This window comes from Geotrypetes seraphini, chromosome 3 (genome assembly GCF_902459505.1).
Source record: "Geotrypetes seraphini chromosome 3, aGeoSer1.1, whole genome shotgun sequence".
NCBI classification, from domain to species: Eukaryota; Metazoa; Chordata; class Amphibia; order Gymnophiona; family Dermophiidae; genus Geotrypetes; species Geotrypetes seraphini.
The window spans coordinates 55,534,362-55,548,514 of NC_047086.1; the positions used below are offsets into that span (position 1 = coordinate 55,534,362).

At 40.4% G+C, this 14,153-nt stretch overlaps 1 protein-coding gene across 5 annotated transcripts in view; it reads right to left on the reverse strand.

Moving 5' to 3' along the window:
* The window catches only part of COL19A1 (collagen type XIX alpha 1 chain), an 885,342-nt gene that overhangs the window by 511,532 nt on the left and 359,657 nt on the right, over positions 1–14,153 (reverse strand). The window lies entirely within an intron of this gene.

Consider the following 14,153-nt stretch of genomic DNA (forward strand, 5'->3'; position numbering starts at 1 on the left):
GGCATTGGTGTGGGAGCAACCTGCAAATTTGTAGGTGACACTGCAGGTATCTGATCCCAGCTAGCAGGATATCTACATATCAACACCTATTTAATGTAGGGGAGCAGTTCTCCTGGCATTGACACTTTTTGGGTACTGCTTGCATCAGTTCCCTGATACGCCTGGCAATGTGCATTGAGGGAGAATGATGCTTTTGCTTCTTGGCCTTCACCTGATGCACAGCATTAATGACCCTTGGTACCAATGAGGAGAACATTGAATCTCCATGCTAATCAGTTCTAGTGGCCCTGCTCAGTTACCAGCGTCAAGGCAGATGGAGACCTACTCAATGTGTGATGGCTGTGATCTGGCTCCAAACACTGAATATACCAGGAATGGGTGTCAGAATCAGAGATTGTCCTAGTGCATTAGGTGCAATGCTTGAAGCTACAGGGAACCTTTGATGGCATGGAAGAAAAAATGCCAATGGTTAAATCAAATGACTTGATGGTGAAAAAAGGGGACTCACTATATAAAAAATAATGTAAGGGGATACACTAGCTGATGCTCAGGTGTAAATGGGCTATGAGCCATAAAAAAGAAATGAAACTTAAAATATTGGGCAAAGTTCTAAAAAAGTAAGGGAAGGATAGAAAAAAGATCCTGAAAGAAAATCCTGAAGAAAATTAGATTGGAAAGGCATCCCATGACAAAAAATACATCTGTGAAAAACAGGGCTCAGAGGAGTCGCTAACTATGATGTCTGCCTCTCTGCAAGCAGAAAATAAAAACTGTGGAACTGATGATCTTGATAAAAACTTTATTTGATCAAGGTGCAAAAAATAGCAAAATAAAATATCCAATTACTCAAAGAAGGCCAGCAGAAAGGTACCTGTGCATGTGCAGTGAGATGCTGACTTCAACTTTTAAAGTGATACACATGCTATTCAGGTACGCATCTGGGGCTCTATGGATACATCATCCACATGTGAGATTTTACTGGTCTGCTTGTTCTTGGAGAATAAACAGTATCGGAAGAAAAAAGGAACTACATTCTCTGATAGGACAAAAATTAGAGAAAAGAGCAGATTGAAATAACTGTGCCTTGCAGATCCTAGCTTGACACATGCATTATGAATGTCCATGAATAATTGAGAAAGAGCACCACTGAAGAGATAAATAGGTAAAAACATAATTTAAGAGGAAATTCTTCAAGCCAGCTTTCAATTCAAGGCAGGTCTCTAGCTGTAGATAAAGTGGGAGGATGTTCCAAAGGGTGGAGCCAATAACACTGAATATGGTGCTCCAAGAGGTATTGTATCTAACCTGCTTAAAAGTAGAACTTATTAGACCATTTCCAGTTCCTGAGCAGTGGAGTAGGGAATCGGTGTGAACAAAAGGAAGAGTGGAAAACATGAATGATGGATTTTAAATACAAAGAGTATAATTTTATCTTGTTCAGCAGACTAAAGAGTCTACATAGGTCTTTTTCTGCTATCATCTACTATGTTACTATTAGGTGCATTTTCAAAACACAAAAATGTCCAAAACTCAGCACTTGAAATTTTTCTCTGCAAAACATCCAAGTGTTGATAATCAAAACAAAGAACTTAAGACATTTTACGGGACATTCATCCTCCAAAATGTCAAACTCAGAAAGGGCCATGTTAGACGTGTGTTTTTGGTGGGATTTGGGCGGACTGTGGGCTGGGCTAGACTTAGACATTTTGCAGTGATAACTGAACCTTTAACAAGAGGTCCTAGACAGAACTTAGACATTCTGAGCTAGACCTGATTTAGAAGCATCTAAGTACCAAAAAAAGGACCCAAACTGACCAGTTGAGCACTGGAGGAATTAAATAATGACTATCCAATACTCCCCAAGTGGCTACTAGCCCCCTCCCACCCTCCAAAATATGAATAAAACAGCAGGTTCTGGTATGGGAAAGGTTAATGGAACATCACACGGGTCTTAAGTAGCCTGGTGGATAGGCTAATGAGCCATAGAGAGGAAGACCCAGGCCCCAACCACTATATTTATAGTGGAAAGTGTGAGGCCACACACATTGAAAACGTCCAAATCTAGGCCATTTGGACGTGGGAGGGGCCAGCATTGTAATGGACTGACCACATAGACATCCTAATAGAGCAGTGGGTCATCTCAGAGGGCACTGCTATGAACTTCAGATAAAGGGTGCCAGATATACATCTCACCATAACCCCCTCATAATATATGGTGAGCCTTCCAAAAGTTCCCCCAAATCTACTATACCCATCTGTCTACCATTCCAATAGCCCTTATGGAAGTAGAATAGGATTTTGGTGGATTCACACTTTCCACCATAAATGTAGTGGCTAGAGTGCCTTATAGGCCTGGGTCCTCCTCTCTATGGCACATTAGCTCATCTACCAATATAACTTGACATTAGAGGAAAAGTGGGATTGAAAGTAAAGGGCATTATGAATTATAACACCAAATGCCTTAAGTGAATAAACAATAAAGACCTGGGGACCTGAAATAAGAAATGGGCCAGAGAAGACCATAATGCCTTATCCTGATATTAGGAGAGCTTTTGAATTATTTGGGTTAAGTTTCATACTATTCTTAGTCAGCTAATCAACAATAGTGATGAGCTCATTGTTAAGGCAATGAATTGCTAGGGAACAGAAAAATCCAGGCAGTTAAGAATTTGAATGTTGTCTGCATAAACATATAGAGTCAAGTTTAGGGGTTATATGAGAGGCAGTAGAGGGGCCAGGCAAATATTGAAGATAATTGGAATATGGAGTCCTTTAGGATTCCATGTGTTAGGTTGTAAGGCTCCAAGAGGGCATCTTGCCAGTGAACTAAATAAGCTCTGTTGGACAAGAAAAACCAGATAAGTACGCTTCTGATAGCCCTATATTTTGTTATCTATAGAGAAGAAAATAATGATCAATAAGATCAAATGATGCTGGTAAATTGATAAAAGAAGTTCCGGTTTTACTCCTTGGGATCTTGCCAGGTAATTGTGACCTGGGTTAGTCACTTTTGGAAAGAGGATGCTGGGCTTGATGGATCTTCGGTCTGTTCCAGAATGACAATTTTTATGTTCTCTAGGTGCAGGTTATCCTGATATAGGTTATATTGGATGAAGGCGGCAAAGTCTCTGCACTATGGTGCTGTCTGAAGTCTGTCTAGTTGGGGATGCAGGATATTTGTGTTTTTTTTAAATATATATATATATATAATTCAGTTGAGAAAGAACAATATTTTCAGTGATTTTGTAAATAAAAGGAAAGGTTAGCCATAGGACAGTAGTTTGAACAATTCTGAAATATAATAAAGGTTAAAACATTGTATGTACTTTATATCTAGATTTTCAGATTTTAGATTTTAACCAATAAAAGCCAAAAAAATTAACACCCCCCCCACCCCCACCCCCTTTTATGAAGCTGCTTGAAGGAGCTTTTACCACTGCGGATGGCATTAAAAAAAACCCTAATGCAGCTGCTTAAAAGGGGGGGGGGAGAGAGGGTAAAATAGGTGTTTATTGGCTAAACCCTACAAAAACACTACATCCTCAAATCATCACTCACCTCTCCCCTGACTTGTTCTTTATCCTCCACTCAGTTTATATGCCTTTTCTGTACTGACTCCTAAGTTTCACAAAAGTACATTTTTTGATGCCACTGGAAACAGTGCTATCGGTAGTACTTATGGCATGAAAACACTGATAAACACTCATTTTTGTTCTCTCAAAGAACACCTAATTAGCTGGAAAATAAACAACTATTTATACCCAACAGCTATTTATACCCAATGCTGGACCAAAATACATACTGCACATTTTGAGCACCGACAAAGCTTCCTATGTTATTTTTAATGAAATGTGCCTGCAAATATAGGCTGCCTCTAGAATACACTACAGGAGCTTCTCTTTACCAAGTAATTTTTTTTTTACATGCCTCAAACAGAAGAGCAATCTGGCCAAGAATAGATCTGTAGTTTTATCCCACAGCAGCTGTTCTGCTCCTGAATGTGGTGACTTAGTAGGGCTAGTTAATTGCCAATAGATATAGGACTGATTTTCAACACTATGACTTAACTTTAATTCTGCTGCATCAATTATCATGTTAGCAACTCCCCTTAGGGGAAAGTAATCAATTTCCGAGTACTGGATACATTACACAAACTCTATATATGTTACATGAACAGAAGCTGATTGTATTTTTGCATTGATTAAACAGCATGTTGTGTCAGTGTTTTAATTGGGATTTGTATAGTATCAGCAGTAGAGTAGGGAATTTTTTTTCTCATGGGAAAGTCAGTTCTGCATAACACTGGTTAAACTCTTTTTCTGCTTTTAACTCATCTTAATTTGCTGTCTGGGTTCTTATCTTGCCATATATTGTTCCGCCTGGGACAATTCCTCTGTATATACAGTATAATACTGAATACAGTTCTCTAATGCTCTCAACCTTTTTCCTAATCCACATATTTTAAAGAAGTCTCTCAAACTTTTTTAGCTCCAGCACAATAAATGGAGTAAATGGTTTTTGTGGCACACTAAACGGGGCAAATGTTTTTCGCAGCACGTTATAATTGGAATTATAAAATTGCAGAACCAACAAAAAATTTAATTTGAGAGTTATTTATTTAAAGTTATTTAAGCTATGTCTGGGTAATTGTAACAATGGTGAAACTAAAGTAGCTAGAATTGCTCATCAATGCGATGGATGTGCTTGTTTTTGAGTGCAAATTAACTCACAATGAGACTCGATAGTCGACAAGCAAACACGCATTCCATCATCCACCATCTACAGTCATTCTCTTTTTTTCAATTTAATTTCTTTCAGAGCTGAAAATCCAAGTTTGCAAAGATAAGAAGATCCAAACAGTAACAAAGCCTTGATTGCTTTGTTGCTCAAGTTAAGATAACTACTGCATAAAAAATAAAATTGCTAGCCATTAATTTTCAAGGACCAATCACATCAAAAAATTATGCTTGTCTGGGTAGTTGTATCCTTACGCACACAGATGCTAATAACATTGACAGACTCTTGCTTACTCAACGTACATGTCATCTATTCTAATGTATACTTATGAAGAGAATTTTTAAAAATAAAGTAAAATTCTGGAATTTCTCATGGCATACCCAGAATCTCTTTGGGACACACCACTGTGTCGTGGCATACAGTTTGAAAGACATTGTAAAAGCAAAAAAATAATGAAATATACTAGATGAAATGAACATTTGGCTAACTCAAACAATTTTTCACAAGAACAATAGATAGTAGGAGTTGCTGGCTAAAATGTTTATGAATCGCTAAAATGTATATGAATCGCAGGTATGTCATTCAATAATATATATTGAGGGAATAGGTCCTATTTTGGCAGATTAGATGGACCTTAAAGTATTTGTCTGCTCTCATATTGAATTGTGAGAGCTGCCAAAGGGCAAGAACCTACTCATTAATGCATATCCAACAGAAACACCAGATAACTCATCACCCTAGATTCTCTCTTAGATGATGGGGCATTTTATTAAATCCCAGTAGATGGTCAAAATCAAAATTCACAGTGGGGGAGGGGGAAATGACATCTTGAGCAAGGAATTCCAACTCCAGAGCAGTAAAATCAACAGAACACATGTACCCAAATGACAATCATGATTCTCTATTACTGGCTGAGACAGTCAGGTCGATCGAACAGCTTACTGAATGTTGATAGGTAAAGGCAAACCAGTGAATCTGATGGAGTTCTCCCTCATGTCAGCCAGGAGTGAGGTATGTGCAATGGGAGAAAAATGTGCAGAGAAACCAAAGCATGCAGCAGTCATCATGAGGCTGGAGAGCAGCGGGTCCAGCCTAGTGGGGCTGTGTGATGAATTACATGGCTAGCTTAAGGAATTAAAAAAGGAACTGACAGTGGTTAAAAGAGACTTGGCTGAGATGTTAAGAAGAGAGTCATTCAGATGTGGTAGAGCTAGGTAGCAGAGTGGAGGAGACAGAGTGGAGGGGAAATTGAGCAGCATGCAGAAGAGCACCAGTCTCAACCTAGTCCTCGGTACACATCCAATTTTCAGGATACCCACAATGAATATGCAAGAGGAAAATGAAGGTGGTGCATGCAAATTTATCTCTTGCATATTTATTGTGGATATGTTAGTAAAGATATCAGAAGTTTACTCCTCCATGCACCTTTGGGTCAACATACCTGTGAGCTTGGCATCTCCTTCCTCTGCTTCCATACTCAAAGGAGAACCAGAAAGCAGTCAGGCAGTAGCGAGGATTCAGCAGGTGATAAGCCAAATGTTTGAAAGACTGTTGTTAGAACACAGGGCTAGATTCACTAAGAGCATGGATCGGATCCAATCCTTGAGGAATCCGATCCGTGTCCAGGGGGCTGATTCACGAATCATGAGGGCGATCAGAATCACACACCCAACAGACTGAATCAGATTGATGAACAGTGATTCTTGAGCATACGCAGACCATCTGTGCTCGGCAGAGCAGGAAATTTCTTCTTTTTTTTTTTTTTTTTCCTTCCCACGGGCTTGCACTGCAGGAGAGTCGGGGCTGTAGGAGTTTGGGGCAGGCAGGAAATCGGGGCTGCAGGAATTCGGGGCAGAGAGCAGAAAAACAGGGCAGAGAGCAGGGCGGCATAAGGCAAGGCAGTTGGAAAGGACCTGAGAGACTGGTCCTCAGCAGTCACTTGTTTGTGATCGGCCAGCCCAGTCGGTGTTGCAGGTTTTGTGTTAGTGAATCGCTGCCTGCAATCATTTGAATGCCGTTCCCCCTCATTTACATGCGCGGATCGGAGGATGATCGGGACACAGCTTAGTGAATCGGGTCAGAGGAAAATCAGGTCGCAAAGGGGTCGCAAACCGATCGGTACACGATCGGTTTGCTTAGTGAATCTAGCCCATAGTTTATTGAACAATAGAATACCAGGCAGGCAAAGCTTAAGGGTGAATAAGGGTGTGAATGGGGAGAAGAGGGAATGATTAATGAGGGATGAATTATACATGAGGATGGCAGTAGAGAAGAAAAATCTAGGGTCCAGATAAAAGTCAATGGGAAGAGGCACAAGAAAAGACAGGTTTGCCCTCGGTTACACCTTTTATTTGTTTTATTATTAGAGCACTTTGGGGTAAAAATAAGGGAGGAAGGGCTGGATATCAAGAGCACAGATAAAACGGAGGAGGTATACAAAACAATGCTGTATGGAGAAGATATCCTGTCCTGTTTATTGTGATGCAACATAGGCTAACATTACTACTTTTGACACAGAGTACTCAGGATCGTGGTTAAATAGTGGAATTTAAAATTAATATCAGTTAAAAGCCCATCTCTTTGAGAGTCCTTTCGACTCCTAACTCCTCTCACCTTGGGTTCTGCATCCCCAACACTATATAATAATAATAATAATAATAACTTTATTCTTATATACCGCCACAATCTTGCGACTTCTAGGTGGTTCACAATGAAGAAAAACTGTACAGACAGCAAATTACAGAGTATAGCATTGAACATCTTGTGATAGTACAAGGAAAATTACAGGGTCAGTGAATTACACGGTTTCACAATGAGTAACTTTATACAATCGGCGGAAATTGAGAGCATAAGTAGGAAAGGAGAAAGGAGATTGCGCGGTCAATGAGTTACAAGGTGCAAGACTGAATAGATGATAAAGATAACTTAAGAATGTTGATGAGAACTAATTTGTTATCTTGGTACATTAACGGAGGACGGGCACCAGTGAGCAAACTGGTAACAATTAAAGGTGGAATTTTGGCTGATGAGGGTGGACAGGCTTCTTAGGATGGGAGGAGGCTCTGATTTTAGGGGGGGAAGTCTGGTTAGGTTATGAATTTCTGTCTCTCCAAATTAGATTGTAAGCTCTTCCGAGCAGGGACCATATATAAATATCAAATGTACAGCGCTGCAAATGCCTTTCAGCACTATATAAGTGATTAGTATTAGTTGTAGAAGAGAAGTTCCAGAGGAGGATGAAGTAATACAACGGGCATTCCCTTTCTAATGGCCACGAAGCTGTCTTAAATATATTGAACACCAAGCTGTTGTATAAATCCCGCTTTGAACCATTATTGAGAGGATTGCATAAGGTTCCCAACTCTGTCCTGGAGGACCACCAGCCAGTTGGATTTGAATATGCATGAAAGAGATTTGCATGTAATGAAGATGATAGGAATGCAGATCTGCCCCATGCATATTTATTAGGGCTATCCCGAAAACCCGACTGGCTGGTGGTCCTCCAGGACTGGGTTGGGAACCACTAGCATAAGGGACTGGAGAAATGGCAGGGTTTAATCTGACTTGGATGGGGAGAATAGCTATTATGAAGATATGTTCTACTCCCTCTCTACAATGATACCTAATTCCCCTCTGTGCAAGATAACATGTTAGGCTCACCTTGTACCTAGATCCTATGCCTATGGAATCTGTGCATTGTTCTTCGATGATAAATTGTTAGTCTTTAATATTGTACTTAGGTCCCCTTGTTATTCTCTTACCCTTGTGGTTTTTCTGTTAGTTCGTTCTCAGAATCTGTATTTCTTCTTCTGTTACCCAACCTGAGCTTTCTGGGAGGGTGGGAAATAAATCTAAATAAATAAATAAAATTATCCAGGGGCTGCAAAGAAGAGCGTGTGAGTTTATCTGGTGAAATAGACCACCACGAATGAGAAGAGAAGTGCTATATAGTGGTAGGGATAAGGGCTCAGATTCGGGCAGTATGGGAATGGAAAGGGGCAAAAAAAGGGAACAGATGAGGGTGAAAATGGAGCAGAAATACATCAGCATCACCCCTGTGGAGGAAATGATAGGGTTTCCAAGGAGGACAGTAATGTTTTTAAAACCAGTTTATCTATAACGGAACCTTCCTGCAAGGGAAGGTGCATAGAAGATTTGGGGCTTGGGAACAGAAGGAGATAAACAAAATAGATAAGATTTCTGCTGCAACCAGATGACCAACTTTGGAGTTTTGAAGGTCTATGCAGCTTTACATTTTGGTTTTTATGTATTACAAGCAGGTGTAAAATTAAATAGGAACAGAAAGAAGGCTACAGCCTACTTTAGGGAAAAGCATGACACTAGAAGAGTTATTTATGGAAGAGGTGGTGGAGACAGAGACTGTGTCTGAATTTAAAAGGGCCTGGGATAGGCACATAGGATCTCTCGGAGAAAGAAAGAGATGATGGTTACTGCGGATGGGTAGACTAGATGGGCCATTTGGCCTTTATCTGCCATCATGTTTCTATGTTTCTATATAGGCATGGGAATGGAATTTAAGAATAGAGTTGCAAAAGGAGAAGTGGGCAAGAATATTTTTGAGAGCTATGAAAATGAATGATTCCACTCAATTCCAAGAAAACTGATGTACAGTATTTTGGCAATGGGTGCTAGACGGGATGGGGTGTGAGGAGAACGGAGGCTTCCTACACATCTGGTGGACTTGCCTGAGGACACATCATTACTGGGATAGAAAAAAATACATGGAGTTAAGAACATAAGAATAGCCTTACTGGGTAAGACCAATGGCCAATCAAGGCTAGTAGCCCATCATCACGGTGCCCAATCCAGGTCATTACCTCACAAAAATCCAAAGAGTAGCAACATTTCACACTACCGATCTAGGACAAGCAGTGGCTCTTACAAGCACTTTAGAACTCAATTGAAAACTCATCTTTTTTCAAAATATTTAGTGAAGTAATTTAAATAATCCTTAGGTTATGTTATTTTTAATCTTTTGTTCACCGCATTGAATTTACGGTTATGCGGTTTATAAGTATGATGTTATGTTATGTGTTCCCCCATGTCTATGGACTCTTCCTCCAGGAAATTGTTCAAACCTTTCATAAAACCAGCTGCGCAATCCGCTCTTACCTCAACCTCTGTCAATGCATTCCTGAGCTTAACTATTCTCCGAGTGAAAAAAATTTCCTCCTATTGGTTTTAAAAAAGTATTTCCCTGTAACTTCATCAATTGTTTGAAAGACAACCAAAACTGTGTTTACTGATGTTAATACTGCTAGAGCATTCAAACACGGGGGTGAGCAAGTCCTTGACCTAATACATAGTTTTAGCAAGAGACCTAATAGCACGCCACTGGAAACACATTTCTACGTCGACACAGGAAAAGCTATTAGGCAGATTATGAGAAAAGCTTTATGGGTAAAACCACAGCAGCCAGATACCACAAACTCGGAAAGCACAGAGCTACGCAGGATTTGAAAACTGGCATAAGGAAACTCGAGTCCCTGGAGCAGGATGACAGGGTCATAATACGCTGCATTATGCTCTTTTTGTCTGGGTAGGATAAAGAGCATAGAGGGGGGAGCATGGAGTAGCTGTTAGTGTATGGCATTTGGGATTGGAGAGACAGCCTTCTTGCTGCTTTCTAGTGGGAAGTGGGCATATGGAGGATGAGAAGGGAAGTAATGGGGAGAATATGTTGAACAAAGATTGCAAGTTATCCCATGATCATTATGAAGCCATTATTGATGTTGGTTAAATTGTAGTGTGGCAGTTGAACTACAGTTTTGTGTAGGTTGGGGGTATATGCCCCAAACTGAGGGCTGTACATTATTGGCAAGTGAAGTTTATTGTGGCTAAAAGGATCGGACTTGATATACGTTGTGTGTTGTTTTTTTTTCTGTGTATTTACAATCACAGTGGTTTACATATTTTAGACAGGTACTTATTTTGTACCTAGAGCAATGAAATGTTAAGGGACTTGCCAAGAGTCACAAGAAGCTGCAGTGGGAATCGAGCTTACAACATCATAGTAGATGACGGCAGATAAAGACCCGAATGGTCCATCCAGTCTGCCCAACCTGATTCAATTTAAAATTTTTTTTTTTTTTTTCTTCTTAGCTATTTCTGGGCGAGAATCCAAAGCTTTACCCGGTACTGTGCTTGGGTTCCAACTGCCGAAATCTCTGTTAAGACTTACTCCAGCCCATCTACACCCTCCCAGCCATTGAAGCCCTCCCCTGCCCATCCTCCTCCAAACGGCCATACACAGACACAGACCGTACAAGTCTGCCCAGTAACTGGCCTAGTTCAATCTTAAATGTTATTTTCTGATTCTAAATCTTCTCTGTTCCTCCCCCGCTTCTTTGAACTCAGTCACAGTTTTACTCTCCACCACCTCTCTCGGGAGCGCATTCCAGGCATCCACCACCCTCTCCGTAAAGTAGAATTTCCTAACATTGCCCCTGAATCTACCACCCCTCAACCTCAAATTATGTCCTCTGGTTTTACCATTTTCCTTTCTCTGGAAAAGATTTTGTTCTACGTTAATACCCTTTAAGTATTTGAACGTCTGAATCATATCTCCCCTGTCTCTCCTTTCCTCTAGGGTATACATATTCAGGGCTTCCAGTCTCTCCTCATATGTCTTCTGGTGCAAGCCTCCTATCATTTTCGTCGCCCTCCTCTGGACCGCCTCAAGTCTTCTTACGTCTTTCGCCAGATACGGTCTCCAAAACTGAACACAATACTCCAAGTGGGGCCTCACCAATGACCTGTACAGGGGCATCAACACCTTCTTTCTTCTACTGACTACGCCTCTCTTTATACAGCCCAGAATCCTTCTGGCAGCAGCCACTGCCTTGTCACACTGTTTTTTCGCCTTTAGATCTTCGGACACTATCACCCCAAGGTCCCTCTCCCCGTCCGTGCATATCAGCTTCTCTCCTCCCAGCATATACGGTTCCTTCCTATTATTAATCCCCAAATGCATTACTCTGCATTTCTTTGCATTGAATTTTAGTTGCCAGGCATTAGACCATTCCTCTAACTTTTGCAGATCCTTTTTCATATTTTCCACTCCCTCTTCGGTGTCTACTCTGTTACAAATCTTGGTATCATCTGCAAAAAGGCACACTTTTCCTTCTAACCCTTCAGCAATGTCACTTACATACATATTGAACAGGATTGGCCCCAGCACCGAACCCTGAGGGACTCCACTAGTCACCTTTCCTTCCTTCGAGCGACTTCCATTAACCACCACCCTCTGGCGTCTGTCCGACAGCCAGTTTCTGACCCAGTTCACCACTTTGGGTCCTAACTTCAGCCCTTCAAGTTTGTTCAACAGCCTCCTATGAGGAACTGTATCAAAGGCTTTGCTGAAATCCAAATAAATTACATCTAGCATATGTCCTCGATCCAGCTCTCTGGTCACCCAATCAAAAAATTCAATCAGGTTCGTTTGGCACGATTTACCTTTTGTAAAGCCATGTTGCCTCGGATCCTGTAACCCATTAGATTCAAGGAAATACACTATCCTTTCTTTCAGCAACACTTCCATTATTTTTCCAACAACTGAAGTGAGGCTCACCGGCCTGTAGTTTCCTGCTTCATCCCTGTGACCACTTTTATGAATAGGGACCACATCCGCTCTCCTCCAATCCCCAGGAATCACTCAGGATTCTAGGGCAGCTGCTCTAACCACTATAAATGAAAACCAACAGAACTGTATAATTACTGAATTAAAAATAACTTTTTATACATGCATATTTTAGCCTTACGTTTGGCATTAAACATTCTAATTAATGCTGTGTTAAAAGAAAATCACAAAGTACTAATGCTACATGTGTTTCTGTAACTTTTGGCGATATACATGACTTTTCTTATGATATTTTAAAAGCAAAGTGGGCAATTTTATACAGATCTGCTTAGTTTTAGGAGCTAAGAAAGCAGACAAAGGTCAATGTGTCTGAAGTTTATTATTTATTTATGTGCTTAAATGGTCACCTGCACAAGATCAATTTCAAGTTCAACTTTATTTGATATACCACCATAGAGAGCATGCCCTATGCTCCCCATACAGCAGTTTACAATTTGCAAACAACAGGAGAAGTGCAGTAATGAGAGGAGCTTCAATTTAGATAGAAAACAAGAAACGATCAGAAAACTATTTATCTGCAGATATGCAATTAAGTTCAAAGAGGAAGAACTAGCAGACTCGGTGCACCAAGCAGAGTTCCCCCTCCCCCAAAGGCAAGGGCAAGGAAAGGAGGTTCAAATAGCCAAATTCAGGAGGCAGACTTAAATACTTCCCTAAATAGGTGAGTTTTAAGCATTGCCTTAAAATATGAGTGAGACTGTAGCACACACAGTCCAGGAGGAAGATCATTCTAAAGAACAGGGCCTGCAACATTAAACACTGTTTTTTCAAAAAACACTCAGAAAAATCGTATTAAAGGAGGGACTATACAAAACATGATGTTGCAAAGATTGAAGAGGGTATCCATAGGAATAGAGGATCAAGTTGTTTGCAAGAACTGGAGATTGACTCACAATGAATTTTATGGACAAGCATGAGGAGTGCTAATATAGTGGTAAGGATAATGGCTCAGATACAGGCAGTATGGGGTTGGAAAGGGGCAAAAGGGGAGCAGACATACATGGGCATCAACCTTGTGGACATTTTGGTAATCCCAATAGAGAGATTTCAACAATGGTAAAACAAAGCCAGGCATATTTAAGGGGAAAGCAGAGTAAAGGATGAAAATTATCCCTGACAACTTCTAGTGCAAGGAAATACACAATTTCAAATCTGTATACAAATGCTAGAAGTCTAAAAAATATGATGAGAGAGTTAGAGTATATAGCACTAAATGAATAGGTAGATATAAAAGGCATCTCGGAGATCTTGAGGAAGGAGGACAATCAATGGAACATTGTTTTATCAGGGTATGAGCTTTTGGGGCAATGATAGAGCATAGGAGTGGGAGTTGTGCTATATGTTAAAAATGGAATTGAGTCGAACAAAATAAACATTCTACATTAAATGAATATCAGTGTGGAATCCTTATGGATAGAAATTCCATGTGTGAAGGGAAGGAGTATATTGATAAGGCTGTACTACCATCAGCTGGGATAGAACGAACAGATAGATGCAAAAATTAGAAAAGCTGGCAAATTAGGTACAGTCTTATAGGATAGGAATGCTGCTAATGAGAATTGGAGTCATTTAGCATGAGGCCTTGGTAAATGCATTGGCAGGTGGTATGGATACACTTATCCTGAGCCAACCCAATTATTAGGCAACAGTAGGTGGTAGCCTAGGGAAGCCACTTCTGAAGGGTGGCACAAGAGTAGGTGCAGTCAAAAAGCAAAACAATAAGACCTGACAGTCATACAAAGGCAAAGAACCATCA